Genomic DNA, 23450 nt, shown 5'->3' with positions numbered 1-23450 from the left:
TTATTTCGTGAGATACGTGGCCCGGTGGCGATCAATGGACCACCCTGTATAAGCGCCAAAGAAACTGGTATAGGCATGCGTATTGAAATGCAGATATATGTCAACAGGCAGAATACGGCGCCGCGCTCGGCAACGCCTAGAAAATAGAACAAGCAGTTGGCGCATTTGTTAGATCGGTTACTGCTGCTACAATGGCAGGTTTTCAGGATTTAAGTGAGTTTGAACGTGGTGTTGTAGTCGGCGTACGAGCGATGGGACACAACATCTACGAAGCAGCGGTGAGGTACAGTTTTTCCCACACGACCATTTCACGATCTTACCGTGAATATCAATAATCCAACGAAACATCATAGAATCGGGTTTCGGAGCCGGATGACTGCACGAAACTAATCTTTACGTCACGCCTGGGCCCGTGAACACCGACATTGGACTGTTGGTGACTGGAAACGTGTTGCGTCAGACGAGTCTCGTTTCAATTTGTTTTGAGTGGACGGACGTGTAAGAGTTCAAGCTAGTGGAGGATCTGTAATGGTGTGGGACGCGTGCTGCTGGAGTGACATGGGATCCCTGATACGTCTAGATACGACTCTGACAGTTGACACGTACGTTAGTATCCTGTCTGATAATCTGGATCCATTCATGTCCAGTCTGCATTCTGACGGACTTGGGCAATATCAGCAGGGCAATGCGACACCCCACACGTTCAGAAATGCAACAGAGTGGCTCCAGGAACATTGTTTTCAGTTTAAACACTTCAAAATGGTTCAAATGGCTCTGAGCACTATAGGTCTTAACTGCTGAGGTCATCAGTGTCCTAGAACTTAGAACTACTACATAACTAAGGACATCACACACATCCATGCCCGAGGCAGGCTTCGAACCTACGACTGTAGCGGTCGCGCGGTTCCAGACTGTATTACCTAGAACCGCGCGGCCACTTAAACACTTCCGCTGACCACGAAACTCCCAACACATGAACATTACTGAGCATTTCTGGGATGTCTTGGAACGTGCTGTTCAGAAGAGGTCTCCACCCCATCGTAATCTTACTGATTTATGGAGAGCCCTGCAAGATTCATGGTATCCATTCCCCCCAGCACTACTACAGACATTACTCGAGGCCGCGCCATGTTTTAATGCAGGATTTCTGCGTGCTCACGAGGGCTCTTCACGATTTTAGGACGGTGTACCAATTTCTTTAGCTCCTCAGCGTATACAAGTTTTATTTTCTTTGCCATATTTAATTTAATATTTTGATTCTATGTGTCTTTAAACTGAGGGAATCAAAATTTTCAAATCTTTGTGCGATTTCTACGTTTATTTCAGGAAAAATGGTTCAAATGGCTCAGAGCACTATGGGACTTAATATCTGAGCTCATCAGTCCGCTAGAACTTAGAAATACTTAAACATAACTAACCTAAGGACATCACACACATCCATGCCCGAGGCAGGATTCGAACCTGCGACCGTAGCGGTCACGCAGTTGCAGACTGTAGCGCCTAGAACCGCTCGGCCAACACCGGCCGGCTATTACAGGAAACAATAGGAATAAAAAACCGAATATCGTTTATTTCAGTGAGTGGTTAATTTGATCGGTTTTAACTCTTACGTTAAACTGACGCTGAAGAAGCTGGTATCACCGAGAACTGGTTGTATCAGCAGTAACCGCACATCCTAGTTTGCAGAGGACTATAGTCACCTTGCGTGCTCCGCTGACAGAGGCAACCCGCGACGCCGCCGTGAAGACAGGAGGAGTGACGTGTGGGGGCCGCGGCGCCAGCGGCCGCGGGCGAGTGCGAGCGCCGCTTGTTAGCCGGCGTCGCGACGCGCAGTTGGGGGCGGGTCGCCGCCGGCCGGCCGGCAGGCAGGTTTTCCCGGTCCGCTAATTGCATTCCGGGCCGGGCCGGTCCGCCTTCACACCCTGGTGCGCCGCCTTAACGAGGCCCCGCCTACAGCTCCAGCTCCAGTTCCAGTTCTGCTGGAGCCGCCGCCAGGGCGACGCTCGAGGCCGGGCTCCACACCGGCCCCCTTCACGATAAGCGTGTCGCGCGCTCTTAATTTATCCTCGAAATTAATTCGTAGGTAGGTGCGGCGCCTACTCACACGCCGTCACCTGGCGTTTAATTTCCCACACGCGCTGGAAATGAAACGAGGCGGCAGCGAACCGTACCTGGCCGTGTGTAGCCTGTGCGAAACCTGCATGTTGACCAAAGCACGAAGCCGGACACAGCCATGTGACAAACGTGTGTCGTGGTTTGAATAGAAGCTCCTACACTGTCTGCTTTACTGAGGATAGCCCTGCTGGAGGAGCACTTCAAGGAAAGGAATCTAAGACAAAGGAGAAGTACTTAATTTTGTACATATTCTGTATTGTGCTTCCACAACTGTTAATACACTACTGGGCATTAAAATTGCTACACCACGAAGGTGACGTGCTACAGACGCGAACTTTAACCGACAGGAACAAGATGCTGTGATATGCAAATGATTAGCTTTTCAGAGCATTCACACAAGGTTGGCGCCGGTGGCGACGCCTACAACGTGCTGACATGAGGAAAGTTTCCAACCGATTTCTCATACACAAACAGCTGTTGACCGGCGTTGCCTGGTGAAACGTTGTTGTGATGCCTCGTGTAAGGAGGAGAAATGCGGACCATCACGTTTCCGACTTTGATAAAGGTCGGATTGTAGCCTATCGCGATTGCGGTATATCGTATCGCGACATTGCTGCTTGCGTTGGTCGAGATCCAATGACTGTTAGCAGTATATGGAATCGGTGGGTTCAGGAGGGTAATACGGAACGCCGTGCTGGATCCCAACGGCCTCGTATCCCTAGCAGTCGAGACGACAGGCATCTTATCTGCATGGCTGTAACAGATCGTGCAGCCACGTCTCGATTGCTGAGTCAACAGATGGAAGACAACAACCATCTGCACGAACAGTTCGATGACGTTTGCAGCAGCATGGACTATCAGCTCGGAGACCGTGGCTGCGGTTACCCTTGACGCTGCATCACAGACAGGAGCGCCTGCGATAGTGTACTCAACGACGAACCTTGGTGGACGAGTGACAAAACGTCATATTTTCGGATAAATCCAAGTTCTGTTTACAGCATCATGATGGTCGCATCCGTGTTTGGCGACATCGCGGTGAACGCACATTGGAAGCGTGCATTCGTCATCGCCACACTGGCGTATCATCCGGCGTGATGGTATGGGGTGCCATTCGTTGCACGTCTCGGTCACCTCTTGTTCGTATTGACGGCACTTTGAACAGTGGACGTCACATTTCAGATGTGTTAGGACCCGTGGCTCTACCCTTCATTCGATCCCAGCGAAACCCTACATTTCAGTAGGATAATGCACGACCGCATGTTGCAGGTCCTGTACGGGCCTTTCGACTGCTGCCCTGGCCAGCACATTCTCCAGATCTCTCACCAATTGAAAACGTCTGGTCAATGGTGGCCGAGGAACTGGCTCGTCACAATACGCTCGTCACTACTCTTGATGAACTGTGGTATCGTGTTGAAGCTGCATGGGCAGCTGTACCTGTACACGCCATCCAAGCTCTGTTTGACTCAAAGCCCAGGCGTATCAAGGCCGTTGTTACGGTCAGAGGTGGTTGTTCTGGGTACTGATTTCTCAGGATCTATGCACCCAAATTGCGTGAAAATGTAATCACGTCAGTTCTAGTATAATATATTTGTGAAATGAATACCAGTTTATCATCTGCATTTCTTCTTGGCGTAGCAATTTTAATGGCCAGTAGTGTACTTGAACGTATGTATATATGGAGACTTAAGCGATAAATGAAAACTTGTACCAAGGCCCGGATCTTCTACTCACTAGGAAATTCACATGTCATTATGCCACCCCATCACAGTGGCTTTGCGTCAATCCACGGATTATCCTAACACACCACCTCCATCAATACGTATTCCGATTCACGCCTCAACGCACTTGGTATTCCCCCTGAACTCGAAGAGGCTGCAGAGGCTATCCAAATGAAAGTGTATGGTTCCAGAGACCTTTTCAAGGCTCAGTCTGCCTACATACATCACAGATGTTTGAAACTTGAAAAGGTGTCTGGAACCATGTAGTTTCATTTGATAAAGCACCGATGCTTGCATTTCAAGCAGGATCCAACGTTCCGTTCGTTGGTGAGGTGCGGTTCCAATACAGTTGGAAAGCCTCTACAACAGTGTTCGAGTTTAGGGGAAAATTGAATTGGGGTGAGTGAACGGGAATTTGAACTGAGGAGGGAGGCGTGATAGGGTAGCCGATGAGAGTGTGCAAAGTGACTGCGACATGGTTGCGTAGTGGTTAAGGTACCTGCCTCGAGAGCAGGAGACCGAGGTTTGAATACCGGACTTGGTGCAAATTTTCATTCGTCGCTTCAGTCTACTTATATACGTTACGTAAGTGTGAGACATGAGAAGGTCTCTGAAACCATATAGCCTCATTTGACTTCAAACTGTCTCTAAAACATCACCTCACCTGCCCGTAATAAGTACTTTAAGTTCCACTACTGTATAATTCATTGAACACATTCAGGTGTCATGTATCTACCATGTTACCTAGTGTTTTGGTGCAGGTGTCTAGGAGCACTGGCCTACAAAACACTTACAAAGGTACTAGAAATGTGAAGTGATTTTCCATGTATGTACTAGTACCTTGAAGTAAAAAAAAAAAAAAAAAAAAAAAAAACAGTGGAAACTCTGGGCTCTGAGCTGGACTGCTTGTTTCACTGGTCTTCGTCCAAACCGTATGTCCCTTCCTAAAAATACCCCGGGAGTCATCATCAGGTTCAGCACTGCATGACCAAACCCATTGACAGTTGCAATACACTCGCTCACCCATTTACCTTCTTAATTGTGTCCTCTTCACAGCAGCTAGCGTCGCTTTCATTACAAAATTTCTGTGAATATGATGGTCGATATGATTTGTGGCTTAAGGATCTGATTTAAGACAGCTTAAGATCACTAACTGAATTGAAAACGCAATTTTAGTGGAACCATGTCTATTTATTAAACGATGAACATCAATAAAATTCATTTTGAGAAAAACAACATAAATTAGAATAGTTTATGCTCTGTTGTAATCGAGTAGTTTCTATAATTAATATTCCACATGAAAGAACACTTTAATATCAAAATTGCTGCCAATAAGAGCGACAGAAATCCTAAGCGTAAACAAGCCAGCCGCTGACTACTCTGCCGATGTGTGCCTGTGCACATCCTCACAGCCAGCGTTGTTAGATTAAAAATAGCCCATGTTGTTGGCAGCGGTTGCAGGTCTTTTGGTGAGTTGACATTTTGCAATATTCTGTGTTACGGTGTTACGTCAGCACCGGCACGCCAGTCGGGAACGACAGAGAAGAGAAAGCTGTGAGAAGAGGTCAGCTGACCGACCTCTCTCCAGGATGACAACGCGACAGCAGCGGCCCCTACGTGAAGACGACGTAAGCGCCGCGGCCCACTGCTGGCAGCCCACTTCCATAGCAGCTTCAAAGTTAACCGCTTCGTTAGCCGACGCATCGTAGCCTCTATCATTAGTACTCTCTACGTAGTACAGTTAGAGATCAGCAGTCATTGTAGTTCATTGCTTGTGTTTGTTTATTCTGAAGAAGAGTGAAACAACGTTAAGTATTTGTACTTCTCTTGTTACAATAAAACTCATTTTACCGAGTTGTTTGATTGTTTGTCTAGCGAACCGAGTATGCAGGATTCCTAGACGCAACATTCTGCCTGCGCAACATTAATGTGTCCAAGCGATAACACAAAACAATAAGTAAATGCAGTAGAAACCGTTGTCTGTCAAACTGTGAAATTGCACTATTGAGGACGCAATGTTTGGTTAAATATTCTCAATTATTTTTGGTAGCACTTCATTAAAATGCACAATCCCGTTTGCATGACTTTCTCAAATAATTGCTTCTGGGTAGTACTCAACACCACATTCAGACTCGTATTATCTTCTGATACAAAGGGTAGCATAATGTTTGTTCGAGTATCATACCCAGCTGCTTAAAAATGATAGCCATATCGTACACCTGGCTAGATACTTTGAATAGGGGCATAGCACCACGATGAGCATATTACAACACTCAGTCTTTTCTGGAAGTACTTATATGGAGTGTAGCCGTACTTTGAAGTGAAATGAGAACCGTGAACATTACAGACAAGAAGGCAATATAATTAACGTGTGGTATTGAGGAAAGCCATTACGTGCATAGATTGTAGAACTAACGAGGAACTACAAACTCTTACCGGGAAGAAAAGAGACTTATGACACGACTAGCTCCGGTCTGAGGAGTACCTGCGGTGAAACAGTCGTTTACTGTATAAAACAGCGTCCAGGTATGGGTTTATTTCAAACTTCTATTAGTCCCCCACCTCCTGCCCGGGCCTGTGCTTGTCTCCTTCTCTCTCTCTCTCTCTCCCCCTCTCTCTCTCCCGTGTCTCTGTCAATCTCCTCCTTCTCTGCTATCTACGTCCATGCCCTACTTCATCTACATCTACATCTACATGATTACTCTGCAATTCACATTTAAGTGCTTGGCAGAGGGTTCATCGAACCACAATCATACTATCTCTCTACCATTCCACTCCCGAACAGCGCGCGGGAAAAACGAACACCTAAACCTTTCTGTTCGAGCTCTGATTTCTCTTATTTTATTTTGATGATCATTCCTACCTATGTAGGTTGGGCTCAACAAAATATTTTCGCATTCGGAAGAGAAAGTTGGTGACTGAAATTTCGTAAATAGTTTTCGCCGCTACGAAAAACGTCTTTGCTTTAATGACTTCCATTTCAACTCGCGTATCATATCTGCCACACTCTCTCCCCTATTACGTGATAACACAAAACGAGCTGCCCTTTTTTGCACCCTTTCGATGTCCTCCGTCATCCGACCTTGTAAGGATCCCACACCGCGCAGCAATATTCTAACAGAGGACGAACGAGTGTAGTGTAAGCTGTCTCTTTAGTGGACTTGTTGCATCTTCTAAGTGTCCTGCGAATGAAACGCAACTTTTGGCTCGCCTTCCCCGCAATATTATCTATGTGGTCTTTCCAACTGAAGTTGTTCGTAATTTTAACACCCAGGTACGTAGTTGAATTGACAGCCTTGAGAATTGTACTGTTTATCGAGTAATCGAATTCCTACGGATTTCTTTTAACTCATGTGGATCACCTCACACTTTTCGTTATTTAGCGTCAACTGCCACCTGCCACACCATACAGCAATCTTTTCTAAATCGCTTTGCAACTGATGCTGGTCTTCGGATGACCTTACTAGACGGTAAATTACAGCATCATCTGCGAACAACCTAAGAGAACTGCTCAGATTGTCACCCAGGTCATTTATGCAGATCAGGAACAACAGAGGTCCCAGGACGCTTCCCTGGGGAACACCTGATATCATAGGCCCGCAGCTTGATAAGAAGTCGCTTGTGAGGAACGGTGTCAAAAGCTTTCCGGAAATCTAGAAATACGGAATCAACTTGAGATCCCCTGTCGATAGCGGCCATTACTTCGTGCGAATAAAGAGCTAGCTGCGTTGCACAAGAACTTCCCCATCTCCGTCTGTCAATCTCATCTACCACTATCTCTCTCCACATTTATCACTCCCACCGTAATAGGGGACTGGTGGTTCTTACCTCCACAGTATTTCTCTCCACATCGCATGAAACATGTGTACCAAATTATGTTGCAATCGTTCCAGTGGTTTACGATGAGACTTTTACCCATCGTTTTTCCCGGGTATGCACATGTCAAATATCTTTGAACACGTATTTCACACGTATTTGTACACATACTTCACCTGTATCCCTAGCGAATTTCGCACTGCATTTTCATTTTCAAGCAGATGAATGTTAATGACGTCCTTTTTCGTGAAATGATATAATTTGGATGGTACATCCAGTGGTCTATGTGGATACTGTCTGAAAAATGTGTTGCGAATGCAGTTAGTAGTAAAGAATTAATAAATTAAAAAGTCATACTTCGTGCAGCAATTTCTTTGTATCAATAGCAAAAATGAAGTAAGTGATAAACAGTTTTCTTCCCATCATTTTGTGGGAGCTCTCAGCGAGTAAGTTTCATAAAGGTTCGATATTACGTGTAAAGTTTGCGGCAAGCTACAAAGTGCTCTCTCAAACACTGGATAAATAAAGTACGTGTAGGGTGCTGCAATTGTTTTTCGCACCCACCACGTTGATAGGTGGGTTTATGCAAGGTGGCTTGTGTATAAATTCAAGGTATATAGGCTATTATTCCTGCATCCCAGATTTCATAGAAATCGGTCTGACCGTCTCATCGTGAATGAGTAACAGACTCTCTCTCTCTCTCTCTCTCTCTCACGTACACACACACACACACACACACACAGGAACACACACATACTTTTGCATTTATGATATGTATACAATTTTAGTGAAAAAATGGGTAACTTCCTGGAACATATCATGAGAGATCAAGCAATAATTAATTCAGTAGTGCGGGTATCGTTGTGTGTGGATAATGTAGGGAACGGGTAAAATGGCTCTGAGCACTATGGGACTCAACTGCTGTGGTCATAAGTCCCCTAGAACTTAGAACTACTTAAACCTAACTAACCGAAGGACATCACACACATCCATGCCCGAGGCAGGATTCGAACCTGCGACCGTAGTGGTCGTGCGGTTCCAGACTGTAGCGCCTTTAACCGCTCGTCCACTCCGGCCGGCCGGGAACGGGTAAAGTTGTGTACATAGACCGAGGCAAGAATGCAGGAAGCAGGTTCAAGCAGATTTGTGATGAAACTGTGAAGAGACGCACCGGATTTAGGAGCATGGACAGCTGCATCAAAAGTACTTTGAACTGAAACTGCAGCAATAACTACGTGTGTATATTACGTGGAGCATTTAAAGAAGTCACGTCTTACTGTTGCTAGAATTTACTTGACACCATTTCTCAGTTTCCAGCTGTTTCACCAGCTGGTAGTTCTGTCTAGATGCGTTTGAAAATAATCCCAATCGTAACAAAGGTTCAGAGTTTTAAGATTGTCAACACTGCCGCGTGATAGGCAGCTGCCAGCGCAGGCGGAAAGCGGAACACGTGAGTGTCAGAAGCAGAAAACTTGTGGGGGGAACAGAAGGACTACTATTTTCCTCAAATCTGGATTGAGGCGAAACTAGGGAAATATACTTCTTGTTGAACACAGATTGTAATATGAGATTGGGCGAAAGTAGAGACATATGGCGAAATATTACGTTGACGAAATGCAGGGGTGAGCTTCACAAAGGCCGTTTTTTTTTTTTGGTCATCAGTCTACTGACTGGTTTGATGCGGCCCGCCACGAATTCCTTTCCTGTGCTAACCTCGTCATCTCAGAGTAGCACTTGCAACCTACGTCCTCAATTATTTGCTTGACGTATTCCAATCTCTGTCTTCCTCTACAGTTTTGCCCTCTACAGCTCCCTCTAGTACCATGGAAGTCATTCCCTCGTGTCTTAGCAGATGTCCTATCATCCTGTTCCTTCTCCTTATCAGTGTTTTCCACATATTCCTTTCCTCTCCGATTCTGCGTAGAACCTCCTCATTCCTTACCTTATCAGTCTATAGCACCACATCTGAAATGCTTCGTTTCTCTTATGTTCCGGTTTTCTCACAGTCCATGTTTCACTACCATACAATGCTCTACTCCAGACGTACATCCTCAGAAATTTCTTCCTCAGATTAAGGCCGGTATTTGATATTAGTAGACTTCTCTTGGCCAGAAATGCCTTTTTTGCCATAGCGAGTCTGCCTTTGATGTCCTCCTTGCTCCGTCCGTCATTGGTTATTTTACTGCCTAGGTAGCAGAATTCCTTAACTTCATTGACTTCGTGACCATCAATCCTGATGTTAAGTTTCTCGCTGTTCTCATTTCTACTACTTCTCATTACCTTCGTCTTTCTCCGATTTACTCTCAAACCACACTGTGTACTCATTAGACTGTTCATTCCGTTCAGCAGATCATTTAATTCTTTTTCACTTTCACTCAGGATAGCAATGTCATCAGCGAATCGTATCATTGATATCCTTTCACCTTGTATTTTAATTCCACTCCTGAACTTTTCTTTTATTTCTATCATTGCTTCCTCGATGTACAGATTGAAGAGTAGGGGCGAAAGGCTACAGCCTTGTCTTACACCCTTCTTAATACGAGCACTTCGTTCTTGATCGTCCACTCTTATTATTCCCTCTTGGTTGTTGTACATATTGTATATGACAAGTCTCTCCCTATAGCTTACCCCTACTTTTTTCAGAATCTCGAACAGCTTGCACCATTTTATATTGTCGAACGCTTTTTCCAGGTCGACAAATCCTATGAAAGTGTCTTGAATTTTCTTTAGCCTTGCTTCCATTATTAGCCGTAACGTCAGAATTGCCTCTCTCGTCCCTTTACTTTTCCTAAAGCCAAACTGATCGTCACCTAGCGCATTCTCAATTTTCTTTTCCATTCTTCTGTATATTATTCTTGTAAGCAGCTTCGATGCATGAGCTGTTAAGCTGATTGTGCGATAATTCTCGCACTTGTCAGCTCTTGCCGTCTTAGGAATTGTGTGGATGATGATTTTCCGAAAGTCAGATGGTATGTCGCCATACTCATATATTCTGCACACCAACGTGAATAGTCGTTTTGTTGCCACTTCCCCCAATGATTTTAGAAATTCTGATTGAATGTTATCTATCCCTTCTGCCTTATTTGACCGTAAGTCCTCCAAAGCTCTTTTACATTCCGATTCTAATACTGGATCCCCTATCTCTTCCAAATCGACTCCTGTTTCTTCTTCTATCACATCAGACAAATCTTCACCCTCATAGAGGCTTTCGATGTATTTTTTCCACCTATCTGCTCTCTCCTCTGCATTTAACAGTGGAATTCCCGTTGCACTCTTAATGTTACCACCGTTGCTTTTAATGTCACCAAAGATTGTTTTGACTTTCCTGTATGCTGAATCTGTCCTTCCGACAATCATATCTTTTTCGATGTCTTCACATTTTTCCTGCAGCCATTTCGTCTTAGCTTCCCTGCACTTCCTATTTATTTCATTCCTCAGCGACTTTTACTTCTGTATTCCTAATTTTCCCGGAACATGTTTGTACTTCCTCCTTTCATCAATCAACTGAAGTATTTCTTCTGTTACCCATGGTTTCTTCGCAGCTACCTTCTTTGTACCTATGTTTTCCTTCCCAACTTCTGTGATGGCCCTTTTTAGAGATGTCCATTCCTCTACAACTGTACTGCCTACTGCGCTATTCCTTATTGCTGTATCTATAGCGTTAGAGAACTTCAAACGTATCTCGTCATTCCTTAGTACTTCCGTATCCCACTTCTTTGCGTATTGATTCTTCCTGACTAATGTCTTGAACTTCAGCCTACTCTTCATCACTACTATATTGTGATCTGAGTCTATATCTGCTCCTGGGTACACCTTACAATCCAGTATCTGATTTCGGAATCTCTGTCTGACCATGATGTAATCTAATTGAAATCTTCCCGTATCTCCCGGCCTTTTCCAAGTATACCTCCTCCTCTTGTGATTCTTGAACAGGGTATTTGCTATTACTAGCTGAAACTTGTTACAGAACTCAATTAGTCTTTCTCCTCTTTCATTCCTCGTCCTAAGCCCATATTCTCCTGTAACCTTCTCGTCTACTCCTTCCCCTACAACTGCATTCCAGTCGCCCATGACTATTAGATTTTCGTCCCCCTTTACATACTGCATTACCCTTTCAATATCCTCATAAACTTTCTCTATCTGTTCATCTTCAGCTTGCGACGTCGGCATGTATACCTGAACTATCGTTGTCGGTGTTGGTCTGCTGTCGATTCTGATTAGAACAACCCCGTCACTGAACTGTTCACAGTAACACACCCTCTGCCCTACCTTCCTATTCATAACGAATCCTACACCTGTTATACCATTTTCTGCTGCTGTTGATATTACCCGATACTCATCTGACCAGAAATCCTTGTCTTCCTTCCACTTCACTTCACTGACCCCTACTATATCTAGATTGAGCCTTTGCATTTCCCTTTTCAGATTTTCTAGTTACCCTACCACGTTCAAGCTTCTGACATTCCACGCCCCGAATCGTAAAACGTTATCCTTTCGTTGATTATTCAATCTTTTTCTCATGGTAACCTCCCCCTTGGCAGTCCCCTCCCGGAGATCCGAATGGGGGACTATTCCGGAATCTTTTGCCAATGGAGAGATCATCATGATACTTCTTCAATTACAGGCCACATGTCCTGTGGATACACGTTACGTGTCTTTAATGCAGTGGTTTACATTGCCTTCTGCATCCTAATGTCGTTGATCATTGCTGATTCTTCCGCCTTTAGGGGCAATTTCCCACCCCTAGGACAAGAGAGTGCCCTGAACCTCTATCCGCTCCTCCGCCCTCTTTGTCAAGGCCGTTGTCAGAATCAGGCTGACTTGTTATGCCGGAAGTCTTCGGCCGCCAATACTAATTATTTATCAAAATTTAGGCAGTGGCGGGGATCGAACCTGGGACCGAAGACGTTTTGATTATGAATCAAAGACGCCACCCCTAGACCACGGGGTAACAAAGGCTGTACTGAACAACTAAACATATCAAAAGCATTCAGAATGAGATTTTCACTCTGCAGTGGAGTGTGCGCTGATATGAAACTTCGTGGCAGATTAAAACTGTGTGCCGGACCGAGACTTGAACTCGGGACCTTTGCCTTTCGCGGGCAAGTGCTCTACCAACTGAGCTACCCAAGCAGGACTCACACCCGTCCTCACAACTTTACTTCTGCCAGTACCTTGTTTCCAGGCGCTCCTGCGAAACTTGCAGAGATATGTCTCCGCAATATCCTTTCTTTCAGGCGTGCTGGTTCTGCAAGTTTCGCAGGAGAGCTTCTGTAAAGTTTGTAAGGTAGGAGACGAGGTACTGCGAGAAGTAAAGCTGTGAGGACGCGACGTGAGTCGTGCTTGGGTTGCTCAGTTGGTAGAGCACTTGCCCGCGAAAGGCGAAGTTCCGGAGTTCGAGTCTCGCTCCGGCGCACAGTTTTAATCTGCCATGAAGTTTCATATCAAAAGCATAATAACAATGAGAAGGAACCTATCACTGTACAATTATTATTACGAAATATATGAAGGTGATGCCAATGTATATTCCTGGGAAATACATTGAATTAATAAAGATTTAATGCACTGAAATATGTTCACAAATAGTATATCAGACAGCAACTAAATGCCACAAAACCTCTCATACCTCCAACCATGCAGATCTGGAGTTACAGCTTGATTATTTAATACTGAAAATACAGAATTTGCCAGAACTTGGAATTCTCTACAGGCACATAGCATGTGAACTATTACATGAACACAGACCTTTCGATCTTTCATTTGACATGTTCTGTGTGCTTAATGTACCATACGTAATTCAACTATTTATTGATGAGCACAGATAAGCGTTTTCTTAATTTAATTAATTGTTCGTGTACTGTTTAACATGCATTTTCCTGCAAAGTCTCAGAATGACAAGTAAAAGTGCACCTGTCAGTATGTAACGCCGGAAATTCATATCCTCCTATTTCCATCTACTGTACTATAAATTTTTTTCCTTATTTTCTTACCTGAAGATATGACATTTCTGTGTCTTTATATATTGTAATTGTTTTACTATATATATATATATATATATATATATATATATATATATATATATATATATATATATATATATATATGAATTATGACGATGTACAGTTGGTTTGTTTTGTAAATACTATTTGTATTTTTACGCTGGGTCTTGCCTAGGGAAAACTATGCTATCGAACGATTACATCGATAGGTCGTGTGGAGAACCAAAGTGTTTAGGATCTTTGGTAGTGTGAAATCGGCCGTGTGGAGCGCGGGCAGGGCAGAGTCTGGCGGGAGTAGGGCAGTGGAGCGGGTGTGTTGTGTGACGCTCCCGCGAGTTGCCGCGCTTTCGGGGTTTGGCAGCATGTAATTGCGCTCGACTTGCTCTGACAGTTTCTGACACGGTGTCGCGGACGGAAAGCATTAGCTGGCGCACATCAAGAGCCCGTTTCGACCGGTGGCAGTGTCGAGAAGAAGGCGTGCCAACATCCAGCTTCTGCAACAGCGACGGCCGACAATGAGTGACTGTCGCCACCTCCCCGATCGGCGACTGCAAACCTTCAATCAACCAACAAGGAAGACTAAAAGCACATAAAGTTTCAGAACTGTATGGCAGACCTCAGCTTTTAAATTTGTTGCATCACAAAATTACAGCAACTTAGCATGAAACTTTGTTGCCCATTGTCCCAATTGCATTGCCAAGCAGGGTCCCTTCCTTTTCCGAAATGATCCCGAGTGTCGTTGAAATTCAAACGCCAGCATTAAAGTAATATCATTCCATTTCACTGCTTTGATTTCAAAGTTCAGTTAAGGTATTCATAGCTGGCGACAATAATTAGATTACACAAGCACAAATTAAGAGTGCGAGTTTTGTTACCATATTTTAGCTTACCTGTGACTGCAGCTCAGCTTGGTACGTACTAAATTTTACTATTGTTAAATGTTCAGAATCATTTAATTCAAGTTCAAAGTTAAATCTCTTATTTCTAAATTGCGTTGATACAAGTAGCTTTTGAAATGATTGTTGAGGTAGCCCAAGACTAACCTTATTTTATTGAATTTCGTAGTGCTTCAGAAACAAAGTTCACTATTAATTTCAGTCACTAAATTAACTTTCATATTTCCGGTTTCATTAATTCTTTTGCTAAATTAATTCAGAGTGCAGCGAAATTTATTACGTCAGACAAACTTTCAGTTTTCACACAACACGTGTCAACCTTCAGTTGCCACGCTTTTAGTGCTAAATATATGTGCATTAATCTTTCATTTTCAGTTATTATAGTAGTTGTCCATGGGACTGGCGACCGTAATTATCCCCAAATCTCAAATATCTAATTAACGCCAATTAATTGTTAACGTAACGACCGCACATTTACTTTATTAACTTTACCCCTTTTCAAAATTAATTTCCACCAATTTCATTTGCATTTTTCCTTTCATTTAGATGTAACCCTTTCCTCTCTCTTTACCGACAAATTAACTTCGGTGACGATTGCTTTTCCCAAATATCCATTAGTTGCACGTGGTTTAATTTTTCACTGTCATTAAGGTCGATAAGTGAGGGGAGGTTACAAGTATATGTGTTGTTGTTGTTGTGGTCTTCAGTCCTGAGACTGGTTTGATGCAGCTCTCCATGCTACTCTATCCTGTGCAAGCTTCTTCATCTCCCAGTACCTACTGCAGCCTACATCCTTCTGAATCTGCTTAGTGTATTCATCTCTGGTTTCCCTCTACGATTTTTACCTTCCACGCTGCCCTCCAATGCTAAATTTGTGATCCCTTGATGCCTCAAAACACGTCCTACCAACCGATCCCTTCTTCTAATCAAGTTGTGCCACAAACATCTCTTCTCCCCAATCCTATTCAACACCTCTTCATTAGTTATGTGATCTACCCATCTAATCTTCAGCATTCTTCTGTAGCACCACATTTCGAAAGCTTGTATTCTCTTCTTGTCCAAACTAGTTATCGTCCATGTTTCGCTTCCATACATGGCTACACTCCATACAAATACTTTCAGAAACGACTTCCTGACACTTAAGTCTATACTCGACGTTAACAAATTTCTCTTCTTCAGAAACGATTTCCTTGCCATTGCCAGTCTACATTTTATATCCTCTCTACTTCGACCATCATCAGTTATTTTACTCCCTAAATAGCAAAACTCCTTTACTACTTTAAGTGTCTCATTTCCTAATCTAATTCCCTCAGCATCACCCGACTTAATTCGACTACATTCCATTATCCTCGTTTTGCTTTTGTTTATGTTCATCTTATATCCTCCTTTCAAGACACTGTCCATTCCGTTCAGCTGCTCTTCCAAGTCCTTTGCTGTCTCTGACAGAATTACAATGTCATCGGCGAACCTCAAAGTTTTTACTTCTTCTCCATGAATTTTAATACCTACTCCGAATTTTTCTTTTGCTTCCTCTACTGGTTGCTCAATATACAAATTGAATAACATCGGGGAGAGACTACAACCCTGTCTCACTCCTTTCCCAACCACTGCTTCCCTTTCATGCCCCTCGACTCTTATAACTGCCATCTGCTTTCTGTACAAATTGTAAATAGCCTTTCGCTCCCTGTATTTTACCCCTGCCACCTTTAGAATTTGAAAGAGAGTATTTCAGTTAACGTTGTCAAAAGCTTTCTCTAAGTCTACAAATGCTAGAAACGTAGGTTTGCCTTTCCTTAATCTTTCTTCTAAGATGAGTCGTAAGGTCAGTATTGCCTCACGTGTTCCAACATTTGTACGGAATCCAAACTGACCTTCCCCGTTGTCCGCTTCTACCAGTTTTTCCATTCGTCTGTAAAGAATTCGCGTTAGTATTTTGCAGCTGTGACTTATTAAACTGATATTTCGGTAATTTTCACATCTGTCAACACCTGCTTTCTTTGGGATTGGAATTATTATATTCTTCTTGAAATCTGAGGGTATTTCGCCTGTCTCATACATCTTGCTCACCAGATGGTAGAGTTTTGTCATGACTGGCTCTCCCAGGGCCATCAGTAGTTCTAATGGAATGTTGTCTACTCCCGGGGCCTTCTTCCGACTCAGGTCTTTCAGTGCTCTGTCAGACTCTTCACGCAGTATCTTATCTCCCATATCGTCTTCATCTGCATCCTCTTCCATTTCCATAATATTGTCCTCAAGCACATCGCCCTTGTATAAACCCTCTATATACTCCTTCCACCTTTCTGCCTTCCCTTCTTTGCTTAGAACTGGGTTTCCATCTGAGCTCTTGATATTCATACAAGTGGTTCTCTTCTCTCCAAAGGTCTCTTTAATTTTCCTGTAGGCAGTATCTATCTTACCCCTAGTGAGACAAGCCTCTACATCCTTACATTTGTCCTCTAGCCATCCCTGCTTAGCCATTTTGCACTTCCTGTCGATCTCATTTTTAAGACGTTTGTATTCCTTTTTGCCTGCTTCATTTACTGCATTTTTATATTTTCTCCTTTCATCAATTAAATTCAATATTTCTTCTATTACCCAAGGATTTCTACTAGCTCTCGTCTTTTTACCTACTTGATCGTCTGCTGCCTTCACTACTTCATCCCTCAGAGCTACCCATTCTTCTTCTACTGTATTTCTTTCCCCCATTCCTGTCAATTGTTCCCTTACGCTACAACCACTGGTTCTTTCAGTTTATCCAGGTCCCAACTCCTTAAATTTCCACCTTTTTGCAGTTTCTTCAGTTTCAATCTGCAGTTCATAACCAATAGATTGTGGTCAGAATCCACATCTGCCCCTGGAAATGTCTTACAATTTAAAACCTGGTTCCTAAGTCTCTGTCTTACCATTATATAATCTATCTGATACCTTTTAGTATCTCCAGGATTCTTCCAGGTATACAACCTTCTTTTATGATTCTTGAACCAAGTGTTAGCTATGGTTAAGTTATGCTCTGTGCAAAATTCTACAAGGCGGCTTCCTCTTTCATTTCTTCCCCCCAATCCATATTCTCCTACTATGTTTCCTTCTCTCCCTTTTCCTACTGACGAATTCCAGTCACCCATGACTATTAAATTTTCGTCTCCCTTCACTACCTGAATAATTTCTTCTATCTTGTCATACATTTCATCTATTTCTTCATCATGTGCAGAGCTAGTTGGCATATAAACTTGTACAACTGTAGTAGGCATGGGCTTTGTGTCTATCTTGGCCACAATAATGCGTTCACTATGCTGTTTGTAGTAGCTAACCTGCACTCCTGTTTTTTTATTCGTTATTAAACCTACTCCTGCAATACCCCTATTTGATTTTGTATTTATAATCCTGTATTCACCTGACCAAAAGTCTTGTTCCTCCTGCCACCGAACTTCACTAATTCCCACTATATCTAACTTTAACCTATCTATTTCCCTTTTTAAATTTTCTAACCTACCTGCCCGATTAAGGGATCTGACATTCCACGCTCCGATCCGTAGAACACCAGTTTTCTTTCTCCTGATAACGACGTCCTCTTGAGTAGTCCCCGCCCGGAGATCCGAATGGGGGACTATTTTACCTCCGGAATATTTTACCCAAGAAGACGCCATCATCATTTAATCATACAGTAAAGTTGCATTTCCTCGGGAAAAATTACGGCTGTAGTTTCCCGTTGATTTCAGCCGTTCGCAGTACCAGCACAGCAAGGCCGTTTTGGTTAATGTTACAAGGCCAGATCAGTCAATCATCCAGACTGTTGGCCCTGCAACTACTGAAAAGGCTGCTGCCCCTCTTCAGGAACCACATGTTTGTCTGGCCTCTCACCAGATACCCCTCCGTTGTGGTTGCACCTGCGGTACGGCCATCTGTATCGCTGAGGCACGCAAGCCTCCCCACCAACGGCAAGGTCCATGGTTTATGGGGGGAAGTATATGTAACTAAGTAATAAAGTTCTTTAAATGGGAATGGTGGTTCAACTAGCAGTAATTACTATAATAATAAAATCAAATACAATTATGGCGTTGAATCACATTTCGTCATTACAACTGGTTTTCGTAGTGTCTTAAAAGTGAACTAAGGAATCCACATTCCACCGCTTCTACAACACAGTAAGGAGACCAGAGAAGGCGTATTTAGTGTATTTGTTGATCATTTTACTACGTTACAACTGATTTCTCGCTTTTTGTTTTGTGTGTTTAAGGACCGCTGGCGAACGAAGTCTATTCCGTGCAAATCACGCAAAAAAGGCGCAGTGAGAGTCTACAAACGCAAGAGGATGGACTTTGGTCGACTATGAGATCGTTTGGGATTATTTTCGATTGCCTTTTTCTTTTAAATCTGTATTCACGATCAATATGTATCTTATCTTTGATGGGTACTTAGTCACTATTTTAGATGTTATGATTCTGTGTCTACGGTTTTTATAAACTAAAGTTCTCTGCCGCATTGTTCTGTCTTTAGACAAACACTAATGCCATAAAATACTTTAGACGTTTTGATACTATTTTCACAAAAAGATTGAGTCACAAGGAAAGTTAGCATGTACAATTTATCGCCACTCCTCCAGTCAAGTCTTCCCACAATAAATAGAGTTACTCTTGCGAACCAGGGTTGGTTGCTGGTTTCATTTTCTTTTCTTTGTGTGTTATTACTGTTAGGAATATTTTGATGCGGCCATCCACGAATTCCTCTCTTGTCCAACTTCTTCATCTGAGAGTAGCACTTGCACCACATCCTCTTTCTCTGTGCTAGTCTGCTTTTTATTTCCTCTTTGCTTCGTCCGTCATGTGTTAATTTGCATCCAAGGTAGAAGAATTCCTTGACTTCGTGATCGCCATTTCTGATTTTACTCTTTTCGCTATTCTCGTTTCTGCTACGTCTAATTACTTTGATCTTCCTTCTGTTTACTCTCAGTCCATGTTCTGTACTCATTAGACTGTTCGTGCCATCCAACGTATACTGCAATTCTTTATCACCCTCACGAAGGATAGCAATGTCATCAGCGAATCTTGTCGCTGGTATCTTTTCATCCTGAATGTTAATCTCAGTCTTCAACCTTTCTCTTATTTCCGTCATTACTTCTTCGATGCATAGACTGAATAGTACTAGCAAAAGAACACATCCCTGTTTCACACTGTTTTTGATCTGAGCACTTCGTTCTTGGTCCTGCTGACTTATTGTTCCCTCTTGGTTCTTGTACACGAGATATATTACACGTATTTTCCTACAGTTTACTCCTGTTTGGCTCAAAATGTCGGACATCTTGCACGATTGTACACTGTCGAACGGCTTTTCCAGGACGACAAATCCTTTGAGCGTCTCTTGATTTTTCTTCAGTCTTACTTCCGTTATGAAGCGAAACGTCATGACTGTAATATTGGTGGCTTTCCCTTTTAGAAGCAAACTGATCATCAACTGACATCCTCACATATCTTTTGTGTTCTTCTGTGTATTATTGTTGTCAGCAGCTCGGAAGCATGAACTGTTAAGCTGATTATGCGATAGTTCTGGTTTTTTTTGCCTTTGCTATCTTCGAAATTGCGTGGATAACATTTTTCCGAAATTCTGATGGTATGCTGACAGTTTCGCAGGTTCTGCACACCAACTTAAATAGTCGTTTGGTTGCCGTTTCCCCTGTGATTTCAGAAAATCCGGTGAAATGTTGTCTATTCCTTCTGCCCTATTTAATCTCAGGTCTTCCAAAACTCTTTTAAATTCTGGCTCTAATACTGATCCCGTATCTCTTCCATATAGACTTCTTCTATTACGTCGTCAGACAATTCCTCTCCAACATAGAGGCCTTCGATGTACTCTTTCCACCTATCTGCTGTACTTTTAATATTGCCAGCCTTGCTTGTTATGACTGTATATGTTGACTTCGTCCTTCCGACGAGCATTTGTTTTTCAGTTTCTTTACAGTTTTCCTTCAGCCATATCGTGTTGGTTTCAATTCACAGTACTTCATATTTATTTCATTCCTTGGTATTTATGTTGCTGTATTCCTGTCTTTCCATAAATATTTTTGTATTTCTTTCTTTCGTCAATCAGTTGAAGTATATCATCTTTCATCCAACGTTTTCTTCCCAGTTACACTTCTCTCAGCTGAAGTGGTGTATCTTATCGCAGTATCTACATCCTTACGTCCTTACAGTATTTGCTTTCGGGATCTCTGACCATTATGTTATCCATCTGGAATCCTACCATGTCTCTGGGTCTTTTCCAAGTGTTCCTTTTCCTCTTTTAATAAGGCCTCGTTACTACTAGCTGAAATTTATTGTAGTATCCAGTTAGTATTTCTGCTCTCTCATTGCTAGTAACAAGCCCATATTCTATTATAGCTCTTTCTTCCATTCCTTCCAAAAAATGGTTCAAATGGCTCTGAGCACTATGGGACTCAACTGCTGAGGTCATTAGTCCCCTAGAACTTAGAACTAGTTAAACCTAACTAACCTAAGGACATCACAAACATCCATGCCCGAGGCAGGATTCGAACCTGCGACCGTAGCGGTCTTGCGGTTCCAGGCTGCAGCGCCTTTAACCGCACGGCCACTTCGGCCGGCCCATTCCTTCCCCTCTCTCTCTCTTCATATTCTGCATGCTACGTCGACCCGCACACCTGAACTATTGTGGTCGGCGTAGGTTTGCTGCCGACTCTGATGTGAACAAACCTATCACTTAACTACTCCCGTTATAGCATTATCTGCTGCTGTCAATATTTCCCTATATTCGAGTGAAGAGAATCCCTTGTTTGATTTCCATTTCAATTTTCAGGCCTCCATTATATCTACATTGAGCCTTAGCATTTCCTTTCTAAGATTTTGTCGGTTTCAAACGACGCTCAAATTTCTGACATTCCATGCAGCGACTCGTAAGATGTTACCCTCTCGTTCATAATTGCATATTTTCTCATGTTCACTTAACCCTTTCGCAGTTTGTTTCCAGATCATCGAATGTGGGGCTAATCGAGTATCTTTTACCAATGGAAAGGTCATGACGATTTTTCAGTTACAGGCCGCATATCCTGGGGCTACACCTTACGTCGTGGTTTCCATTAACTTCAGAATCATCATGCCGTTGATCATTGCTGATTCATTAGCCTTTAGGGGCAGTTTACCTTCCAGACGGCAAGAGAGTGTCTTCTGTCTGGTCCTCCACCCTCTTTGATAAGCCCTTTGGCAAAACAAGGCTGACTTTTTAAGTCGGAAGTCTTCGGCCGATTTTGCTGATGATGTTTATTCAAAATTTAGCCAGCATGTTGATTCGAACCCAGGAGCGAGAAGTTTCAAATACTAATCGAAGACACCTTACCGTAGGTGAACAGTCACAATTATTACACAAGATTGCTGAAACTACAGGAGGATCTTGTTTTAGTAGAAGCGAACATATTTATGTACATAGATGCAGGCTGATCCAAAAGCCCGTTAACATGATACAAAAGCAATAATTATCATCACAACTGATTTTTAGCAGCGACGATATTCTTTATAACAGATGCTCAACCTGTTGGCTGTCATTCAGTAGCATTACCTTCATGTAACACGCAAACATCACGCAGACTGAAGCCTAGGGATGTGGGAGGCCAAACATGACGGGAGGGGCCCTTAAGCACGCAATACCCACCAAAGGATGCGCGCAAGAGATTTTTCACAGGTGTAGCAATATTGGGTGGAGCGCCATCCTGCATAAAAGTCGTACCTTCCAGCAGGTGTTTATCCGCTAAGCGAGAGACGATGTGATCCTGTAGGATGTCGGCTTACGTCGCTTCCGTCACAACGACAGTTTGAGAAGGATTACCTCGCGGTCCGATCATGACTGTTGTAGTAAATCCAAAAACCACTTTGTCTTTCTCGTCGTGCAGTGGGCTTTCCACGACAGTTCTAACATTATCGGTAGCCCATTTTCTGCAGCTGTTCGGCTGACGGACCCTCGGAGTGTGAAATCGGTCCACAACGCGTTAGACAACCAATCATCGTCATCTCCCATTTTTTGAAGTACCCACACCGGAAATATTCTCTGCGTCACAAAATGTATGGGTAACAATACATGACGAAGTTGATTTTGTACAGATGGCGTTGGAGGGCGCGCCCTAGTGCTCTCCAAACAGCAGTGCGTGGAAAACCGGTGCGACGCGCGACCTCACGACATCTGACTTCACCATCCAGAGATGAACGCTCTAAAGGAGTGGTGGACAAACTGCAGCCCTGAGAACCGCATGCGGTCCCAATCAAGTATTTCGTAGTAATACGCATTTAGGAGCCAACAGCCGAATCCAGAATCGTCATCTGATTTTCAGGGCTTCTGAAGTGCGAATTTTTTCTCCTCGGTAACAAACAAAAATACTTACAGAGACGCTACAACTTTTAGATGTGCTTAATTTTATAAGGTTTTTGGTGATTTAGGTCATTCGCGAAGTAAAGTTGGCTGTTTGCCTCAGGGGCAGAGGGGCAAGTAGCACGACGTCTGCAGTGTTAGAGGATGTACAGAGAGAACGTTTTCTTGTTTATCTTCCAGTCCTGACAACTCACAGGCGGGCGCAGACCGTACCTGTCAGCTACTATTGGCGCTGAAACAACGTGAATTCATGAATGCGCATTACAGAGAATGTCGTCGTCAAATTCAATGCTTATTTCTAGCAAGGAACATTAAATTACTTAAGGCTGTTTAATACAACACAGTGTGTAGAGCAAAACTGACATTTAAATTATTTACTACACTTTCGTGATGGTGTGTAATAATGAATAGTGCATTTAAATGTAATTGCAAATATTATAATTAATCACAGTCATTCGCACATGGTGTAAAACCAACGACTCATTCATCACGCAATTATGGTGTCATAAGTAGTGATCACTGAGAGTGGCAGCGATCTGAAA

Source organism: Schistocerca nitens, chromosome 7, assembly GCF_023898315.1.
Source record: "Schistocerca nitens isolate TAMUIC-IGC-003100 chromosome 7, iqSchNite1.1, whole genome shotgun sequence".
NCBI classification, from domain to species: domain Eukaryota; kingdom Metazoa; phylum Arthropoda; class Insecta; order Orthoptera; family Acrididae; genus Schistocerca; species Schistocerca nitens.
This window is presented reverse-complemented; position numbering follows the sequence as displayed.